This window comes from Oncorhynchus masou, unplaced genomic scaffold, assembly GCF_036934945.1.
Source record: "Oncorhynchus masou masou isolate Uvic2021 unplaced genomic scaffold, UVic_Omas_1.1 unplaced_scaffold_850, whole genome shotgun sequence".
In the NCBI taxonomy this organism is placed as follows: Eukaryota; Metazoa; Chordata; class Actinopteri; order Salmoniformes; family Salmonidae; genus Oncorhynchus; species Oncorhynchus masou.
In genome coordinates this window covers 54423-76686 of record NW_027016869.1, presented here as the reverse complement: position 1 = coordinate 76686, position 22264 = coordinate 54423, and the positions used below count along the sequence as shown (strand labels likewise).

Sequence of the window (22264 nt, the reverse complement as noted above, 5' to 3'; positions counted from 1 at the left end):
CCACGCCTGCTTAACGCCACCCATCACCCACGCCTGCTTAACGTCACCCACGCCTTTAACGTCATGCGTCTGCCACGCCTGCTTAACGTCACCCACGCCTGCTTAACGTCTGCTTAACGTCATCCACGTCTGCTTAACGTCATCCACGCTTAACGTCATCCACGTCTGCTTAACGTCATCCACGTCTGCTTAACACTCTCCTGCGCCGTCGGACTTTCCTGAAGTGGTTCTCTCTTTAGATGTGGAGAAGGCATTTGACAGGGTAGAATGGGAATATTTATTCTCTGTACTGGGAAAATTTGGCTTTGGTGCAAACTTCATTTCCTGTGTCTGACTGTTGTACTCAGGCATCAGTACTTACAAACAAACTTTGTTCACAGTATTTGCCATTATCATGGGCCCCACGCCAGTGATTAAGCTAAAGCCCATACCCTCAATACATGGCATCTACAGACTGGAACACAACGTTTCCTTGTATGCAGATGACTTGTTTTTATACATCTCCGACCCCGAAGCGTGTGTCCCAGAGGTAGTGGACGTGCTGCGTAGGTTTGGTGTGTTTTCGGGCTATAAATTGAATTTCTCAAAAAGTGAATGCTTTCCTATTAATGAATTAGCATTACAAATTCCACGGGATACTATTCCATTTCGTATGTCCAAGACTGGCTTTTAAATATTTAGGGATCAATATCACCCGTACCTTGTCATCCCAATATGATGAGAACTTTACTCCCCTGATTAACAAATTTAAACTGCACTTTCAGAGATGGAGTATTTTCCATTTTACTTCAGCTGGTAAAGTGAATTGTATCAAGATGAATGTATTGCCCAGATTTCTGTACTTGTTCCAATGTCTCTCTTTTTTTGTCTTTTTTCACTTCAATGGATGAGCTGATATCTTTTTTCCTATGTGGAGGTGTGAATCCAAGAATACGTAAAGCATTCCTACAGAGAGATAGAACACACGGAGGACTAACCTAACTATCTACATTATTACTGGGCAGCAAATATACTAAAGATGATTTACTGGTTCACACCTCAGAAACTGACTGGTGTCAAACAGAAGCCAACTCCTGTTTCTCCTCCTCTTTGTCAGCCCACATCCATTCTCCCTCTTTCAGCGTCGCGCTACACATCCAATCTCCCTCCTTCAGCATCGCGCTACACATCCAATCTCCCTCCTTCAGCATCGCGCTACACATCCAATCTCCCTCCTTCAGCATCGCGCTACACATCCAATCTCCCTCCTTCAGCTTCGCGCTACACATCCAATCTCCCTCCTTCAGCGTACACATCCAATCTCCCTCCTTCAGCGTCGCGCTACACATCCAATCTCCCTCCTTCAGCTTCGCGCTACACATCCAATCTCCCTCCTTCAGCTTCGCGCTACACATCCAATCTCCCTCCTTCAGTGTCGAGCTACACATCCAATCTCCCTCCTTCAGCTTCGCGCTACACATCCAATCTCCCTCTTTCAGAGATTATTATTCAACCAGACCCATATCATCTCCTTCTAGGTATTATTACTCAACCAGACACATATCATCTCCTTCTAGGTATTATTACTCAGCCAGACCCATATCATCTCCTCCTAGGTATTATTACTCAACCAGACCCATATCATCTCCTCCTAGGTATTATTACTCAACCAGACCCATATCATCTCCTCCTAGGTATTATTACTCAGCCAGACCCATATCATCTCCTCCTAGGTATTATTACTCAGCCAGACCCATCTCCTTCTAGGTATTATTACTCAACCAGACCCATATCATCTCCTCCTAGGTATTATTACTCAACCAAACCCATCTCCTCCTAGGTATTATTACTCAACCAGACCCATATCATCTCCTCCTAGGTATTATTACTCAGCCAGACCCATCTCCTTCTAGGTATTATTACTCAACCAAACCCATATCCTTCTAGGTATTATTACTCAGCCAGACCCATATCCTTCTAGGTATTATTACTCAACCAGACCCATCTCCTCCTAGGTATTATTACTCAACCAGACCCATATCATCTCCTCCAAGGTATTATTACTCAACCAGACCCATATCATCTCCTTCTAGGTATTATTACTCAACCAGACCCATATCATCTCCTCCTAGGTATTATTACTCAACCAGACCCATATCATCTCCTTCTAGGTATTATTACTCAACCAGACCCATATCATCTCCTCCTAGGTATTATTACTCAACCAGACCCATATCATCTCCTCCTAGGTATTATTACTCAACCAGACCCATATCATCTCCTCCTAGGTATTATTACTCAACCAGACCCATATCTCCTCCTAGGTATTATTACTCAACCAGACCCATATCTCCTCCTAGGTATTATTACTCAACCAGACCCATCTCCTCCTAGGTATTATTACTCAACCAGACCCATCTCCTTCTAGGTATTATTACTCAACCAGACCCATCTCCTCCTAGGTATTATTACTCAACCAAACCCATCTCATCTCCTCCTAGGTATTATTACTCAACCAGACCCATCTCCTTCTAGGTATTATTACTCAACCAGACCCATATCATCTCCTTCTAGGTATTATTACTCAACCAGACCCATATCATCTCCTCCAAGGTATTATTATTCAACCAGACCCATATCATCTCCTCCTAGGTATTATTACTCAACCAGACCCATATCATCTCCTTCTAGGTATTATTACTCAACCAGACCCATATCATCTCCTCCAAGGTATTATTATTCAACCAAACCCATCTCATCTCCTCCTAGGTATTATTACTCAACCAGACCCATATCATCTCCTCCTAGGTATTATTACTCAACCAGACCCATCTCCTCCTAGGTATTATTACTCAACCAGACCCATATCATCTCCTTCTAGGTATTATTACTCAACCAGACCCATATCATCTCCTCCAAGGTATTATTATTCAACCAGACCCATATCATCTCCTCCTAGGTATTATTACTCAACCAGACCCATATCATCTCCTCCTAGGTATTATTACTCAACCAGACCCATATCATCTCCTCCTAGGTATTATTACTCAACCAGACCCATCTCCTCCTAGGTATTATTACTCAGCCAGACCCATATCCTCCTAGGTATTATTACTCAACCAGACCCATCTCCTCCTAGGTATTATTACTCAACCAGACCCATCTCATCTCCTCCTAGGTATTATTACTCAACCAGACCCATATCATCTCCTCCTAGGTATTATTACTCAACCAGACCCATATCATCTCCTCCTAGGTATTATTACTCAACCAGACCCATCTCCTCCTAGGTATTATTACTCAACCAGACCCATATCATCTCCTCCAAGGTATTATTACTCAACCAGACCCATATCATCTCCTTCTAGGTATTATTACTCAACCAGACTTGCTGACATGGAGAGAATTACATCAATCTTGCAACATAGACAGTATGAAGGTGTCTGGTCAGAGTTCCTGACATATCGCACTTCTGTTTGTTTCTGTGGCTTTATCCACATTGTATTCTTATTCAGACTCTTTAAAAATGTGCTCTACACAGCCAAAATGTTCCCTTAACATGTGAATGTAATTCCACTCCTTAGTTTTATTTATTTTATTTAACTAGGAAAGTCAGTTAAGAACACATTTTTATTTACAATGACAGCCTACTGGGGAACAGTGGGTTAACTGCCTTGTTCAGGGGCAGAACAACAGATTTTTACCTTGTCAGCTCGATCTAGCAACCTTTTGGTTCCTGGCTATAACCACCAGGCTGCCTGCCGCCCCCCTAACCACCAGGCTGCCTGCCGCCCCCCTAACCACCAGGCTGCCTGCCGCCCCCCTAACCACCAGGCTGCCTGCCGCCCCCCTAACCACCAGGCTGCCTGCCGCCCCCTAACCACCAGGCTGCCTGCCGCCCCCTAACCACCAGGCTGCCTGCCGCCCCCCTAACCACCAGGCTGCCTGCCGCCCCCCTAACCACCAGGCCGCCTGCCGCCCCTCTAACCACCAGGCTGCCTGCCGCCCCTCTAACCACCAGGCTGCCAGCCAACCCCTCCAGCAAGGTTGGCTGAGGAACAAAAACGACGCGAGCTCAACCGTGGAACAAACCCAGCAGGGTTGGCTGAGGAACAAAGGATTGTTCACAACATGGAAACTATATATCCTCTTCAATTGTTTATTAAAACATAAATACATTTTGCACAATGAGCACTTGTTGTCTCTTAAATGCATCGTTACAGTTGTTGATTAGCTAGCTAGCGAATTTTAGCCCCATTAGCATTGACATGACATGAGTCAAAACCCCTCAAAACAAGACATGGTGTCAAGAACAAGACACAATGAGACTAAAGGAGCAGCCTAGGATTCCCTACATGGCAGATTCTTGTCATTGTTGCTATCTGACCGTCCAGGATCATAACATAACACAGACTGCTGCCCCCTCGACGCAACGCACATCGTTTTCATGACGTTGTCAGCCATCCCCTCTATAGTTACTGGTCTCTTCAAGACAACACACACAACATGGTCTACAGCAACATGACCAACAGCCTTAGTTTGGTCAATGTGGATGATAATAGATGTATTATAGACTAACAAGACAGCAATTCGCTGGTCATTGATAGAGTCTGCTGAGAGTCCGTCAATGGGTTGGCCAGAATACAGTAGACCACTGTCAACAGTCTAGTACGAGTGCCTTGGCTTCTCTAGCTACTAAAAGACAGACAGAATTATCAAACACTATTGGCTGTGAGAGCTGGACAGACAGCCAGAAAGACATCAATCCAACCAGCCAGAAAGAAAGACAGCCAGAAAGACATCAATCCAGCCAGAAAGACAGCCGGTCAGAAAGACAGCTAGCCAGAAAGACAAACAGCTAGCCAGAAATACAGACAGCTAGCCAGAAATACAGACAGCTAGCCAGGAAGACAGACAGCTAGCCAGGAAGACAGACAGCTAGCCAGGAAGACAGACAGCTAGCCAGGAAGACAGACAGCTAGCCATAAAGACAGACAGCTAGCCATAAAGACAGACAGCTAGCCATAAAGACAGACAGCTAGCCAGAAAGACAGACAGCTAGCCAGAAAGACAGACAACTAGCCAGAAAGACAGACAACTAGCCAGAAAGACAGACAGCTAGCCAGAAAGACAGACAGCTAGCCAGAAAGACAGACATCTAGCCAGAAAGACAGACAGCTAGCCAGACATGGGTAAAACAGTCAGTCACACTCAGAATAGCCTTCACTCATCCAACCGATTTTCATCAGACACAGTCATACACATTGAACTGAGGGATGTGAGTGAAGTCACCCGTCTCCTCACACCATCACAGTTCCACTACATTAGTAGTTTAGACTAGGGCCACCACTCTGTGGGAGAAGAGACTGTGACCTTTCGATGCTGTGGCATTTACAGCAGCCCAAACCAACACAGCTGTGTGGTGCAGCCCAAACCAACACAGCTGTGTGGTGCAGCCCAAACCCTGACAGGAAGGAGCGTCCAGTCCAAGTACAATGGACGAATGCACATGCAAATCCACACACAAGGTCTGACAGACTCAAATGAACATGTAATTCAGATGAAGTTAAGCCATACTGCTGGTACACTGGGCAGAGAGGTCTGTAGACCTAGCGGAGACACTGGTACACTGGGCAGAGAGGTCTGTAGACCTAGAGGAGACACTGGTACACTGGGCAGAGAGGTCTGTAGACCAGGAGAACACAGTGTAGAGGAGACGTTGTAGAGACACTGTACGTATAATGTACACATCATAGGGGCAGGCCTATCGTGACGATCTCACACACACACACACACACACACACACACAAATAGTGGGAAGGAGGTTACAGGAAGCTAGTGCCATCATATGAAAAACCCTTATCATGCAGGAGCAGAGACAGACACGGTTGAGAGAGGAAGCACAAAGGACTGAAGGGAGAGGTCTGGCATGGGGCTGAAGATACTAGACAGGCCCTACATGCTCTAGATTCAATCAATTAAATGTAGTGTAGTCACTCACGGAGAACAGCATGGAGCTTGTAACATCAGGGTAGTGAATAGAGGTCGGACGATTATTGGAGGACCAAAAGAAATAGCCGATGCCGATTAATCTGCCGATTTTTATAAATATATTTTTAATAATGACTATTACAATACTGAATTAACAATGAACATTTTTATTTTAACTTAATATAATACAGCAATAAAATCAATTTAGCCTCAAATAAATAATGAAACATGTTCGATTTGGTTTAAATAATGCAAAAACAAAGTGCTGGAGAAGAAAGTAAAAGTGCAATATGTGCCATGTAAGAAAGCTAACGTTTCAGTTCCTTGCTCAGAACACGAGAACATATGAAAGCTGGTGGTTCCTTTTAACAGGAGTCTTCAATATTCCCAGGTAAGAAGTTTTAGGTTGTAGTTATTATAGGACTTATAGGACTATTTCTCTCTATACCATTTGTATTTCATTAACCTTTGACTATTGGATGTTCTTCTAGGCACTTTAGTATTGCCAGTGTAATCTCGGGAGTTGATCGGCTCGAAGTCATAAACAGCGCTGTGCTTCAAGCACTGCGAAAAGCTGCTGGCAAATGGAGGAAAGTGTGGTTTCAATGAATGCTTACGAGCCTGCTGCTGCCTACCACCGCTCAGTCAGACAGCTCTATCACATCATACACTTAATTATAATAAACACACAGAAATACGAGCCTTAGGTCATTAATATGGTCAAATCCAGAAACTATGATTTCGAAAACAAAACGTTTATTCTTTCAGTGAAATACGGAACCGTTCCATATTTTATCTAATGGGAGGCATCCATAAGTCTAAATATTGCTGTTACATTACACAACCTTCAATGTTATGACATAATTATGTACAATTCTGGCAAATTAATTAGTCTTTGTTAGGAAGAAATGGTCTTCACACAGTTTGCAACGAGCCAGGCAGCCCAAACTGCTGCATGTACCCTGACTCTGCTGACACAGAACGCAAGAGAAGTGACACAATTTCAGGCACCACATTGATTATATGCAAAGCAGGACAAGCTAGTTAAACTAGTAATATCATCAACCATGTGTCGTTAACCTGTTTGGGCTAGGGGGCAGCATTTTCACTTTTGGATGAAAAGCGTGCCCAGAGAAACTGCCTGCTACTCAGTACCAGATGCTAATATATGCATAGTGTTAGTAGTAACGGATAGAAAACACTCTGAAGTTTCTAAAACTGTTTGAATAATGTCAGTGAGTATAACATAACTCATATGGCAGGCGAAAACCTGAGGAAAATCCAACCAGGAAGTGGGAAATCTGAGGTCTGTAGTTTTTCAACTCATTCCCATTCAAATATTCAGTGTCTGTGGGGTCATTTTTCACTTCCTAATGCTTCCACTAGATGTCAACAGTCTTTAGAACCTTGTTTGAGGCTTCTACTGTGAAGTGGGGCCGAATGAGAGGGGAATGAGTCAGGTGTCTGGCAGAGAGCCACGGGCTCGTGACACGCGTTCATGTGAAAGTTACCTCGCGTTCCATTGCTTTTCTACAGACAAAGGAATTCTCCATTTGGAACATTATTGAAGAGTTATGATAAAAACATCCTAAAGATTGATTCTATACTTCGTTTGACATGTTTCTGCGACCTGTAATATGACTTTTTGGACTTGTTTACAAAACACCCTAACAAAAGGAGGTATATGGACATAAATGATTAACTTTATCGAACAAATCAAACATTTATTGTGTAACTGGGATTCCTGGGAGTGCATTCTGATGAAGATCATCAAAGGTAAGTGAATATGAATATTTATAATGCAATTTCTGATTAATGTTGACTCCACAACATGGTGAATATCTCTTTGGCTGTTTTGTGTCTGAGCGCCATACTCAGATAATTGCATGGTATGCTTTTTGAAATCTGACAGAGAGGTTGCATTAAGGAGAAGTTTATCTAAAGTTCCATGTATAATAGTTGTATCTCTTATCAATGTTTATTATGAGTATTTCTGTAAATTGATGTGGCTTTCTGCAAAATCACTGCATGTTTTGGAACTACTGAACATAACACGCCAATGTAAAATGAGATTTTTGGATATAAATATGCACTTTATCGAACAAAACATACATGTATTGTGTAACATGAAGTCCTATGAGTGTCATCTGAGGAAGATCATCAAAGGTTAGTGATGGATTTGATCTATATCTCAGCTTTTTGTGACTCCTCTCTTTGGCTGGAAAAATGGCTGTGTTTTTCTGTGACTTGGTGGTGACCATACAATCGTTTGTGGAGCTTTCGCTGTTTAGCCTTTTTGAAATCAGACACTGTGGCTGGATTAACGAAAATTGTATCTTTAAAATGGTGCCTAATACTTGTATGTTTGAGAAATTTGATTGATGAGATTGTTGTTTGAATTTGGCACCCTGCAATTTCATTGGCTGTTGGCGAGGGGTTCCGCTAGCGGTTAACTAGTGATTATGTTAAGACTGATTGTTTTTTTACAAGGTAAGTTTAATGCTAGCTAGCAACTTAACTTGGCTCCTTGCTGCACTCGCGGAACAGGTGGTCAACTGTCACGAGAATTTCTATCCCAATGTTCTAATTGAACTATTTTATAGCTTTGACCAATTCCCAGAGGTTGTAAGGCTCTGGTTAATGAAGAATTAGACAAAGTCCCAGTCTGCAATAGATCAATACTTTATTCAGAGAGCGCTCTGACTTCAAAATGAGAACACAATCTTTTTATAGCACACACACACACAAATGAACTCACATCAGTAGAAACTCCACCTCTCTTTAGGTGGGCTGTATTTTTCCAAAGTTCTCATACATTGTTTATCACCCTTCTGCAACATGTTTCATCATCTTCTGCAAGCCGTTTCTAACAGTTGCTCTCCTCCCTAGGGTGGGGAGGCCTCTTTCCAGTTATTAGTTTCACCGTTATCACAAGTCGACAGTTCAGTTGTCCTTGAATGTCTCAACTATACCCTGCTCATACTGCGAAATAGTAACACAATGGCCTAGTCTTAAAAAAGTCTAGTCACACAAAGTCTAGTCACACACATTATTGGATTATAACACATTTCATACAATTATATGGTTTCAGGGTGGAATACTTTAGTCATTATCATCAACCTGCCACGCAGTCTCCTCGTGGTGTGCAATATCATTGGCCATAATCGGCATCCAAAAATGCCAATTACCAATTGATATGAAAACCTGAAATCGGCTCTAATTAATCAGTCGAGTAGTGAATTCGATTCCCAGGACCGCCCATACGTAAAATGTATGCACGTACAACTGTAAGTCACTTTAGATAAAAGTATCCCCTACGTCAGGCCTCCCCTACGTCAGGCCTCCCCTACGTCAGGCCTCCCCTACGTCAGGCCTCCCCTACGTCAGGCCTCCCCTACGTCAGGCCTCCCCTACGTCAGGCCTGCTCCACGTCAGGCCTGCTCTACGTCAGGCCTGCTCTACATATATATATATTATTATATAGTTATGAGCAGCTGGATAGACTCACTAGCCTACACCCAAAAGAATATGAAAAAAAGTGAATGTCCTTTTTAATGAATAGATGACATTGAAGACTGCATTACATTTCAAGTTGAACTATCTTAACAATGTGCTCCTTGTCACTCATTTATGCCAAACACGAATAATGAAGTTGACAAGAGCACAAACAGATCTGGGACCAGGCTATAGAAGGAGACAACAGATCTGGGACCAGGCTATAGAAGGAGACAACAGGTCTGGGACCAGGCTATAGAAGGAGACAACAGGTCTGGGACCAGGCTATAGAAGGAGACAACAGGTCTGGGACCAGGCTATAGAAGGAGACAACAGGTCTGGGACCAGGCTATAGAAGGAGACAACAGGTCTGGGACCAGGCTATAGAAGGAGACAACAGGTCTGGGACCAGGCTATAGAAGGAGACAACAGGTCTGGGACCAGGCTATAGAAGGAGACAACAGGTCTGGGACCAGGCTATAGAAGGAGACAACAGGTCTGGGACCAGGCTATAGAAGGAGACGACAGGTCTGGGACCAGGCTATAGAAGGAGACAACAGGTCTGGGACCAGGCTATAGAAGGAGACAACAGGTCTGGGACCAGGCTATAGAAGAGACAACAGATCTGGAACCTACCAATGTACTACTAGGCTACCCCAAATACATCACTATAACGTTAGTCATCATCACCTAACAAGGATCCACCAGTGTGGATGTACATGTGATGTACACAGAATGTGTATTGTTAGTCTACAGTGTCTGTGGTGATTTGTCTCTACTACAGATCTGCATTTGTCAACATGATAAAGAGTTGGTGTTGGCTATGCAAATAGCCAGTGGCACATCCTGTTCCTCAACTAGCTCCTTCCACTTGATTGACTGTATCTATATGGCAGCGTTCACACAGGCAAACCAATTCTGATATTTTCCCCACTAATTGGTCTTCGTTAACCCCGTCTTTGGATAGTCCATCTGTATATGCTGTAACGGCTATCAGTAACATTTAAACTATCTACTAAACCTGAACTTAACCATTATTCTAAACCTAACCATAACCCTGATCCTAACCTGATCCTAAACCTAACCCTTATTCTAAACCTTCTCAAGCAGATGCTTATCAACAGATAGTTTGTTGATTGTAATGACCATCTGTAAACCATCTACAGATGGACTATCCGGACTATCCAAATAATGTGTGACCTGGTCAGTGACTTTGTCCCCAATACTTGAAAAGGCACAGAGCAAACTAGATGAAGTGATGATAAACATCTTAGTAACACAATTCTATTACTGTATTATGAGCTAGCTGTGTGTGTGTATCGTGCCATGGGCATTACTGCAGTGGGATTGATGACTAGCTGGCTGTATTGAGCTGTGTAGGGGGGAGGTCGGACGGTAGAGGAGGGGAGACAGTCATGCATATTGAAGGCCCTGGAGGGGGTCAACATCTGATCTCAGCTGGGCCCAATCTCAGATGCAGCCAGTTGTTCATTGAGGCGAGACATCCATGGGTCTGTCTGGTTAGCTAAACATGTGTTACTAGACTTTCCAAATCTGTGTCAATTCTCTCACTCAAACTCTTTCTCTCCAGTCTCCACTCTTTGAGCTCAAGTGGATCACATTCTAAACGTTACGGATCCTGGCGTGCGTTTGTAAATCATTACATACTTTTGTAATCTGTCAATCGACACAATAATTAGCTAGCTCGCCGGATGATTTAGTGTTTTCAAACAATGCTCAAATCCGCTAGCTCACGTTTAGCATTGATGACTCAAAATAGCTGGCTGGTGAAATGCAATCAAATGAAAATAATGCACGTCTCGTTTCTTACCTCGTTGACTCCGGTTGCTGCAGCCCGGGATATTATGAATATTAGGACGTTATCTATATGATAGTCTTCGATTCACAGTTTCGCTGATTTTGATGTGATCTATTTTCCCTTTCTCTCCCTGACCTCCAATCCGTTTACTGTATAAATACATCCAGCTTGTCTTGCATCAAGCCGACGTGAACGGTGTATGTGCGCAACCTAGTTTATGGCCAACCATGTATCCTATCAGTCAAGCATCATTCTCAGCTAATGTTACACATCATGGTCGACACGCATTGCCCATTTAAACGCACAATACGTTCATTTTACTTAAGATAACAACAATAAAGATAAAGATGTGAGTGTATACAGTGTCATTTCCTATAGTGCCTCATTATTTGACATGATGAGACTTTCCTGCGTCTCCTCTGGTGGTGAGTTCTAGTTACCTGGTTGCCAGTCTTTTTTAGCTAACATTCCACGCCTTGTAGAACAAACACCATGTCATTTATTTGATTTATTTAACCTTTATTTTATCAGGGAGTCATACCAAGACCAAGGTCTCGTTTACAGATGAGCTCTAAATTACATACGTCACAAAGAATACACACCTCAAAATATAAATACAAAATGCAATCAGAAAGAAAAACATGGTCATAAACAACCAACACATGAATCAGTAATGAGGCCATGTACCGAAGAACCTCCAAAGGAGTGGAATGTCAGCGACTGGCAACCAGTCTAAGTTATAGTTACTACCACACAAAAACAACTTCATAGAGCTTTACTGACCTCTAGTGGTGGTATAGCTGAAATGTCGGTATTTATATTTTTGTATTTATGTATTTATTAAGCCAAGGCAGCAGCTGCTCTACCTGGGGTGCAACAAAATGAAGGCAACAATTACAATACATTCATAACAGATTTCACAACATATTAAGTTTGTGCTTTCAGGCCTCTACTCTACTACCACATATCTATAACACAAAATCCATGTGTACATGTGTGTATATAGTGCGTATCAAATCAAATTGTATTTGTCACATGCACCGAATACAACAGGTGTAGTAGACCTCACAGTGATATGCTGAATACAACAGGTGTAGTAGACCTTACAGTGATATGCTGAATACAACAGGTGTAGTAGACCTTACAGTGATATGCCTACTTACAACAGGTGTAGTAGACCTTACAGTGAAATGCTTACTTACAAGCCCTTAACCAACAATGCAGTTTTAAGAAAATCCCTAAAAAAGTAAGAGATAAGAATAACAAATAACTAAAAATCAGCAGTAAATAACATTAGCGGGGCTATATACAGGAGGTACCAGTACATATCAATAGTGGGGCTATATACAGGAGGTACCAGTACATATCAATAGTGGGGCTATATACAGGAGGTACCAGTACATATCAATAGTGGGGCTATATACAGGAGGCACCAGTACATATCAATAGTGGGGCTATATACAGGAGGTACCAGTACATATCAATAGTGGGGTTATATACAGGAGGCACCAGTACATATCAATAGTGGGGCTATATACAGGAGGTACCAGTACATATCAATAGTGGGGCTATATACAGGAGGCACCAGTACATATCAATAGTGGGGCTATATACAGGAGGTACCAGTACATATCAATAGTGGGGCTATATACAGGAGGCACCAGTACATATCAATAGTGGGGCTATATACAGGAGGTACCAGTACATATCAATAGTGGGGCTATATACAGGAGGTACCGGCACCGGTGTCGAGGTAATTGAGGTAATTATGTAGAGATGGGTAGAGTTATTAAAGTGTCTATGCATAGATAATAACAGAGAGTAGCAGCAGCGAAGGGAGTCTTATGGCTTGGGGGTAGAAGCTGTTTAGAAGCCTCTTGGACCTAGGACTTGGCGCTCCGGTACCGCTTGCCGTGCAGTAGCACAGAGAACAGTCTATGGCTAGGGTGGCTGGAGTCTTTGACAATTTTTAGGGCCTTCCTCTGACAACACCTGATATATAGGTCCTGGATGGCAAGAAGCTTGGCCCCAGTGATGTACTGGACCGTTTGCACTACCCTCTGATGCCTTGCGGTCGGAGGCCGAGCAGTTGCCGTACCAGGCAGTGATGCAGCTGTAGAACCTTTTGAGGATCTGAGGACCCATGCCAAATCTTTTCAGTCTCCTGAGGGGGAATAGGTTTTGACGTGCCCTCTTCACGACTGTCTTTGTGTGCTTGGACCATGTTAGTTTGATGGTGATGTGGTCCCCACGAACTTGAAGCTCTCAACCTGCTCCACTACAGCCCCATCGATGAGAATGGGGGTGTTATGAACTTGAGTGAAGACCCAAACGCGGCTTTAACAGAAAACAGAGTTCTTTAATAAAAAACAGGAATGGCATAAATCCTCTTCCAACGTAGTCAATGGAACAAAAGAACGTAGTATAATGCAGGTTGCACCTGCCATGCATGCAGACTCCGACAGGACAGGACAAGGTGGAAGCAAACGAGACGACAGCTTGCTTCTGGCATCAAAAAACACAAACAAGAATCAGACACTGAAAGTAGCAGGAACAGAGAAAGAAATAGAGACCTAATCAGAGGGGGAAGAGAGAACAGGTGGGGAAAGAGAGAATGAGCTAGTTAGGGCAGATGTAGAACAGCTGAGGAATGAGAGACAGAGAAGGTAACCTAAAAAGACCAGCAGAGAGAGAGAATGAAGAGAAAGGACAGGAACAGACATAACAAGACATGACAGTACCCCCACTCACCGAGCGCCTCCTGGCGCACTCGAGGAGGAAACCTGGCGGCAACGGAGGAAATCATCGATCAGCGAACGGTCCAGCACGTCCCGAGAGGGAACCCAACTCCTCTCCTCAGGACCGTACCTCCCAATCCACTAGGTACTGATGACCACGGCCCCGAGGGCGCATGTCCAAAATCTTACGAACCCTGTAGATGGGTGCGCCCTCGACAAGGATGGGGGGAGGGACGAGCGGGGCGCGAAGAACGGGCTTAACACAGGAGACATGGAAGACCGGGTGAATGCGACGAAGATAGCGGGAGAAGAAGTCGCACTGCGACAGGATTAATGACCTGGGAAATACGGAACGGACCAATGAACCGCGGGGCCAACTTGCGAGAAGCTGTCTTAAGGGGAAGGTTCAGAGTGGAGAGCCATACTCTCTGACCGCAACAATATCTAGGACTCTTGGTCCTACGCTTATTAGCGGCCCTCACAGTCTGCGCCCTATTACGGCAAAGTGCCGACCTGACCCCTTCCAGGTGCGCTCGCAACGCTGGACAAAAGCCTGAGTGGAGGGGACGCAGGACTCGGCGAGCTGAGATGAGAACAGCGGAGGCTGGTACCCGAGGCTACACTGAAAAGGGGATAGACCGGTAGCAGACGAGGGAAGCGAGTTGTGGGCGTACTCTGCCCAGGGAGCTGTTCTGACCAAGACGCAGGGTTACGAAAAGAAAGACTGCGTAAAATGCGACCAACAGTCTGATTGGCCCGTTCGGCTTGACCGTTAGACTGGGGATGAAAGCCGGACGAGAGACTGACGGAAGCCCCAATCAAAGGGCAAAACTCCCTCCAAAATTGAGACGTGAACTGCGGGCCTCTGTCGGAAACGACGTCAGACGGAAGGCCATGAATTCGGAAAACATTCTCGATAATGATCTGAGCCGTCTCCTTAGCAGAAGGGAGCTTATCGAGAGGAATGAAATGAGCCGCCTTAGAGAATCTATCGACAACCGTAAGAATAACTGTCTTCCCGCTGATGAAGGCAGTCCGGTGATGAAATCTAAAGCGATGTGAGACCACGGTCGAGAGGGAATGGGAAGCGGTCTGAGACGGCCGGCAGGAGGAGAGTTCCCAGATTTAGTCTGCGCGCAGACCGAACAAGCGGCGACAAATCGACGCGCGTCACGTTCCCGAGTGGGCCACCAGAAACGCTGGCGAATGGAAGCGAGCGTACCCCGAAGGCCGGGGTGGCCGGCTAACTTGGCAGAGTGGGCCCACTGAAGAACGGCCGGACGAGTAGGAACGGGAACGAACAGAAGGTTCCTAGGACAAGCTCGCGGCGACGGAGTGTGAGCGAGTGCTTGCTTTACCTGCCTCTCAATTCCCAGACAGTCAACCCGACAACACGCCCCTCAGGGAGAATCCCATCGGGGTCGGTGGAGACCTCAGAAGAACTGAAGAGACGAGATAAAGCATCAGGTTTGGTGTTCTTTGAGCCCGGACGATAAGAAATAACAAACTCGAAACGAGCGAAAAACAGAGCCCAACGAGCCTGACGCGCATTAAGTCGTTTGGCTGAACGGATGTACTCAAGGTTCCTATGGTCAGTCCAAACGACAAAAGGAACGGTCGCCCTCCAACCACTGTCGCCATTCGCCTAGGGCTAAGCGGATGGCGAGCAGTTCGCGATTACCAACATCATAGTTACGTTCTGACGGCGATAAGCGATGAGAGAAAAACGCGCAAGGATGGACCTTGCCGTCAGAGAGAGAGCGCTGAGAAAGAATGGCTCCCACGCCCACCTCTGACGCGTCAACCTCAACAACAAACTGTCTAGAGATGTCAGGTGTAACAAGAATAGGTGCGGATGTAAAACGATTCTTAAGAAGATCAAAAGCTCCCTGGGCGGAAACGGACCACTTAAAGCACGTCTTAACAGAAGTAAGGGCTGTGAGAGGAGCTGCCACCTGACCGAAATTACGGATGAAACGACGGTAGAAATTAGCGAAGCCCAGAAAGCGCTGCAGCTCGACGCGTGACTTAGGAACGGGCCAATCAATGACAGCCTGGACCTTAGCGGGATCCATCTTAATGCCCTCAGCGGAAATAACGGAACCGAGAAAAGGGACAGAGGCGGCATGAAAAGTGCACTTCTCAGCCTTCACATAAAGACAGTTCTCCAAAAGGCGCTGGAGGACGCGCCGCACGTGCTGAACATGAATCGAGAGAGACGGTGAAAAAATCAGGATATCATCCATGTAAACGAAAACAAAAATGTTCAGCATGTCTCTCAGGACGTCGTTAACTAGTGCCTGAAAGACAGCTGGAGCGTTAACGAGGCCGAAAGGAAGAACCCGGTATTCAAAGTGCCCTAACGGAGTGTTAAACGCCGTCTTCCACTCGTCCCCTCCCTGATGCGCACGAGATGGTAGGCGTTACGAAGGTCCAATTTGGTGAAAAACTTGGCTCCCTGCAGGATCTCGAAGGCTGAAGACATAAGAGGAAGCGGATAACGATTCTTAACTGTTATGTCATTCAGCCCTCGATAATCCACGCATGGGCGCAGGGACCCGTCCTTCTTCTGAACAAAAAAGAACCCCGCGCCGGCGGGGGAGGAGGAGGAGACTATGGTACCGGCGTCGAGCGAAACCGACAAATAATCCTCGAGAGCCTTACGTTCGGGAGCCGACAGAGAGTATAATCTACCCCGGGGGAGTAGTTCCCGGAAGGAGATCAATACTACAGTCATACGACCGGTGTGGAGGGAGAGAAGTGGCCTTGGAACGACTGAACACCGTGCGCAGATCGTGATACTCCTCCGGCACCCCTGTCAAATCGCCAGGCTCCTCCTGTGAAGAAGAGACAGAGGAAACAGGAGGGATAGCAGACATTAAACAGGTTACATGACAAGAAACATTCCAGGATAGGATAGTATTACTAGACCAATTAATAGAAGGGTTATGGCGCACTAGCCAGGGATGACCCAAAACAACAGGTGTAAAAGGTGAACGAAAAATTAAAAAAGAAATGGTTTCGCTATGATTACCAGAGACAGTGAGGGTTAAAGGCAGCGTCTCACGCTGAATCTTGGGGAGAGAACTACCATCTAAAGCGAACAAGGCCCTGGGCTCCCCTAACTGTCTGAGAGGAATGTCATGTTCCCGAGCCCAGGTCTCGTCCATAAAACAGCCCTCCGCCCCAGAGTCTATCAAGGCACTGCAGGAAGCAGATGAACCGGGCCAGCGGAGATGGACCGGAAAGGTAGTGCGTGATCCAGAAGGAGAGGCCTGAGTAGTTGCGCTCACCAGTAGCCCTCCTCTTACTGATGAGCTCTGGCCTTTACTGGACATGAGGTGACAAAATGACCAGCGGAGCCGCAGTAGAGACAGAGGCGATTGGTGATTCTCCGTTCCCTCTCCTTGGCCGAGATGCGAATACCCCCCAGCTGCATAGGCTCAGCATCCGAGCCGGCGGGGAGGGTGGCAGTGATGCGGCAGGTGGCAGTGATGTGGAGAGGGGAGCAACGGAGAACGTGAGCTCCTTTCCACGAGCTCGGCGACGAAGATCAAACCGTCGCTCTATGCGAATAGCGAGAGCTATTAAGGAGTCCAGACTGGAAGGAACCTCCCGGGAGAGGATCTCATCCTTAACCTCGACGTGGAGACCCTCCAGAAAACGAGCGAGCAAAGCCGGCTCGTTCCAGTCACTAGAGGCAGCGAGAGTGCGAAACTCAATAGAATAATCCGTTATGGATCTATTCCCCTGACATAGGGAAGACAGGGCCCTGGATGCCTCCTCGCCAAAAACAGAACGGTCAAAAACCCATATCATCTCCTCCTTAAAGTCCTGATACTGGTTAATACACTCAGCCCTCGCCTCCCAGACTGCCGTGCCCCACTCACGCGCCCGTCCGGTAAGGAGAGAAATGACGTAGGCGATGCGGGCTGCGCTCCTGGAGTAAGTGTTGGGCTGGAGAGAGAACACCACATCACACTGAGTGAGGAATGAGCGGCACTCAGTGGGCTCCCAGAGTAACACGGCGGGTTGTTGATCCTGGGCCCGGAGACTCGGAAACCCTGGAAGTGGGCGGTGGATCGAGGTGGAGTTGGTGAACCCGTCTTGTGAGGTCGGAGACTTGGACGGCCAGGGTCTCAACGGCATGTTGAGCAGCAGACAATTCCTCCTCGTGTCTGCCTAGCATCGCTCCCTGGATCTCGACGGCGGAGTGAAAAGGGTCCGGAGCCGCTGGGTCCATTCTTGGTCTGATTCTTCTGTTATGAACTTGAGTGAAGACCCAAACGCGGCTTTAACAGAAAACAGAGTTCTTTAATAAAAAACAGGAATGGCATAAATCCTCTTCCAACGTAGTCAATGGAACAAAAGAACGTAGTATAATGCAGGTTGCACCTGCCATGCATGCAGACTCCGACAGGACAGGACAAGGTGGAAGCAAACGAGACGACAGCTTGCTTCTGGCATCAAAAAACACAAACAAGAATCAGACACTGAAAGTAGCAGGAACAGAGAAAGAAATAGAGACCTAATCAGAGGGGGAAGAGAGAACAGGTGGGGAAAGAGAGAATGAGCTAGTTAGGGCAGATGTAGAACAGCTGAGGAATGAGAGACAGAGAAGGTAACCTAAAAAGACCAGCAGAGAGAGAGAATGAAGAGAAAGGACAGGAACAGACATAACAAGACATGACAGGGGGTGTGCTCGGACCTCCTTTTCCTGTAGTCCACAATCATCTCCTTTGTCTTGATCACATTGAGGGAGAGATTGTTGTCCTGGCACCACACGGACAGGTCTCTGACCTCCTCCCTATGTGCTGTCTCATGGTTGTTGGTGATCAGGCACTGTTGTGTCAGCAGCAAACGTACTGATGTTATTGGAGTCATGCCTGACCGTGCAGTCATGAGTGAACAGGGAGTACAGGAGCGGACTGAGCACGAACCCCTGAGGGGCCCCCATGTTGAGGATTAGCGTGGCGGAAGTGTTGTTGCCTACCCTCACCACCTGGGGGCAGCCCGTCAGGAAGTCCAGGATCCAGTTGCAGAGGGAGGTGTTTAGTCCCAGGGTCCTTGGCTTAGTGATGAGTTTTGAGGGGACTATAGTGTTGAATGCTGAGCTGCAGTCAATGAATAGCATTCTCACATAGGGGTTCCTTTTGTCCAGGTGGGAAAGGACAATGTGGAGCGCAATAGAGATTGTATCATCTGCGTATGTTATCGTGTGTTTGCATGCATGTGTCTATGTTTGTGTCTATGTTTGTGTTCTCTCTCTCTCCCCTTACCCATCTATCTATCGCCTCCTTTGAATTCCATGCTGTCACAGTTACCAGCCCTTTCAAGCTTAACATCCTTATCATTTATCGCCCTCCAGGTTCCCTCGGAGAGTTCATCAATGAGCTTGATGCCTTGATAAGCTCCTTTCCTGAGGACGGCTCACCTCTCACAGTCCTGGGCGACTTTAACCTTCCCACGTCTACCTTTGACTCATTCCTCTCTGCCTCCTTCTTTCCACTCCTCTCCTCTTTGACCTCACCCTCTCACCTTCCCCCTACTCACAAGGCAGGCAATACGCTCGATCTCATCTTTACTAGATGCTGTTCTTCCACTAACCTCATTGCAACTCCTCCAAGTCTCCGACCACTACCTTGTATCCTTTTCCCTCTCGCTCTCATCCAACACTTCCCACACTGCCCCTACTCGGATGGTATCGCGCCGTCCCAACCTTCGCTCTCTCTCCCCGCTACTCTCTCCTCTTCCATCCTATCATCTCTTCCCTCTGCTCATACCTTCTCCAACCTTTCTCCTGATTCTGCCTCCTCAACCCTCCTCTCTTCCCTTTCTGCATCCTTTGACTCTCTATGTCCCCTATCCTCCAGGCCGGCTCGGTCCTCCTCCCGCTCCGTGGCTCGATGACTCATTGCGAGCTCACAGAACAGAGCTCCGGGCAGCCGAGCGGAAATGGAGGAAAACTCGCCTCCCTGCGGACCTGGCATCCTTTCACTCCCTCCTCTCTACATTTTCCTCCTCTGTCTCTGCTGCTAAAGCCACTTTCTACCACTCTAAATTCCAAGCATCTGCCTCTAACCCTAGGAAGCTCTTTGCCACCTTCTCCTCCCTCCTGAATCCTCCTCCCCCCTCCTCCCTCTCTGCAGATGACTTCGTCAACCATTTTGAAAAGAAGGTCGACGACATCCGATCCTCGTTTGCTAAGTCAAACGACACCGCTGGTTCTGCTCACACTGCCCTACCCTGTGCTCTGACCCCCTCTCTCTCCAGATGAAATCTCGCTTCTTGTGACGGCCGGCCGCCCAACAACCTGCCCGCTTGACCCTATCCCCTCCTCTCTTCTCCAGACCATTTCCGGAGACCTTCTCCCTTACCTCACCTCGCTCATCAACTCATCCCTGACCGCTGGCTACGTCCCTTCCGTCTTCAAGAGAGCGAGAGTTGCACCCCTTCTGAAAAACCTACACTCGATCCCTCCGATGTCAACAACTACAGACCAGTATCCCTTCTTTCTTTCTCTCCAAAACTCTTGAACGTGCCGTCCTTGGCCAGCTCTCCCGCTATCTCTCTCAGAATGACCTTCTTGATCCAAATCAGTCAGGTTTCAAGACTAGTCATTCAACTGAGACTGCTCTTCTCTGTATCACGGAGGCGCTCCGCACTGCTAAAGCTAACTCTCTCTCCTCTGCTCTCATCCTTCTAGACCTATCGGCTGCCTTCGATACTGTGAACCATCAGATCCTCCTCTCCACCCTCTCCGAGTTGGGCATCTCCCGGCGCGGCCCACGCTTGATTGCGTCCTACCTGACAGGTCGCTCCTACCAGGTGGCGTGGCGAGAATCTGTCTCCTCGCCACGCGCTCTCACCACTGGTGTCCCCCAGGGCTCTGTTCTAGGCCCTCTCCTATTCTCGCTATACACCAAGTCACTTGGCTCTGTAATAACCTCACATGGTCTCTCCTATCATTGCTATGCAGACGACACACAATTAATCTTCTCCTTTCCCCTTCTGATGACCAGGTGGCGAATCGCATCTCTGCATGTCTGGCAGACATATCAGTGTGGATGACGGATCACCACCTCAAGCTGAACCTCGGCAAGACGGAGCTGCTCTTCCTCCCGGGGAAGGACTGCCCGTTCCATGATCTCGCCATCACGGTTGACAACTCCATTGTGTCCTCCTCCCAGAGCGCTAAGAACCTTGGCGTGATCCTGGACAACACCCTGTCGTTCTCAACCAACATCATGGCGGTGGCCCGTTCCTGTAGGTTCATGCTCTACAACATCCGCAGAGTACGACCCTGCCTCACACAGGAAGCGGCGCAGGTCCTAATCCAGGCACTTGTCATCTCCCGTCTGGATTACTGCAACTCGCTGTTGGCTGGGCTCCCTGCCTGTGCCATTAAAACCCTACAACTCATCCAGAACGCCGCAGCCCGTCTGGTGTTCAACCTTCCCAAGTTCTCTCACGTCACCCCGCTCCTCCGCTCTCTCCACTGGCTTCCAGTTGAAGCTCGCATCCGCTACAAGACCATGGTGCTTGCCTACGGAGCTGTGAGGGGAACGGCACCGCAGTACCTCCAGGCTCTGATCAGGCCCTACACCCAAGCAAGGGCACTGCGTTCATCCACCTCTGGCCTGCTCGCCTCCCTACCATTGAGGAAGTACAGTTCCCGCTCAGCCCAGTCAAAACTGTTCGCTGCTCTGGCCCCCCAATGGTGGAACAAACTCCCTCACGACGCTAGGACAGCGGAGTCAATCACCACCTTCCGGAGACACCTGAAACCCCACTTCTTCAAGGAATACCTAGGATAGGATAAGTAATCCTTCTCACCACCCCCCCTTAATGATTTAGATGCACTATTGTAAAGTGGCTGTTCCACTGGATGTCAGAAGGTGAATTCACCAATTTGTAAGTCGCTCTGGATAAGAGCGTCTGCTAAATGACTTAAATGTAAATGTGTTGCTTCACAGTACCTGCTGTTCCATAAGGAATTTTATTTTTTATCTAATTTTACTCCTGGCATGAGTTACTTGATGTGGAATAGAGTTCCATTTAGTTATTGTTCTATGTAGTACTGTGCGCCTCCCATAGTCTGTTTTGGATTTAGGGATTGTGAAAAGACCTCTGGTGGCATGTCCGAGCTATGTGCCAGTAGTTCAAACAGACAGCTCGGTGCATTCAACATGTCACAATACCTCTCACAAATAAAGGTACACAGTCTGAAACTAACCGCAGC

General features: G+C 46.8%; 1 pseudogene; it reads right to left on the bottom strand.

Moving 5' to 3' along the window:
• Positions 1 to 11455, bottom strand: part of LOC135539292 (protein PHTF2-like) — a 131259-nt pseudogene extending 119804 nt beyond the window's left edge.
• Positions 11456 to 22264: the final 10809 nt, after the last annotated feature.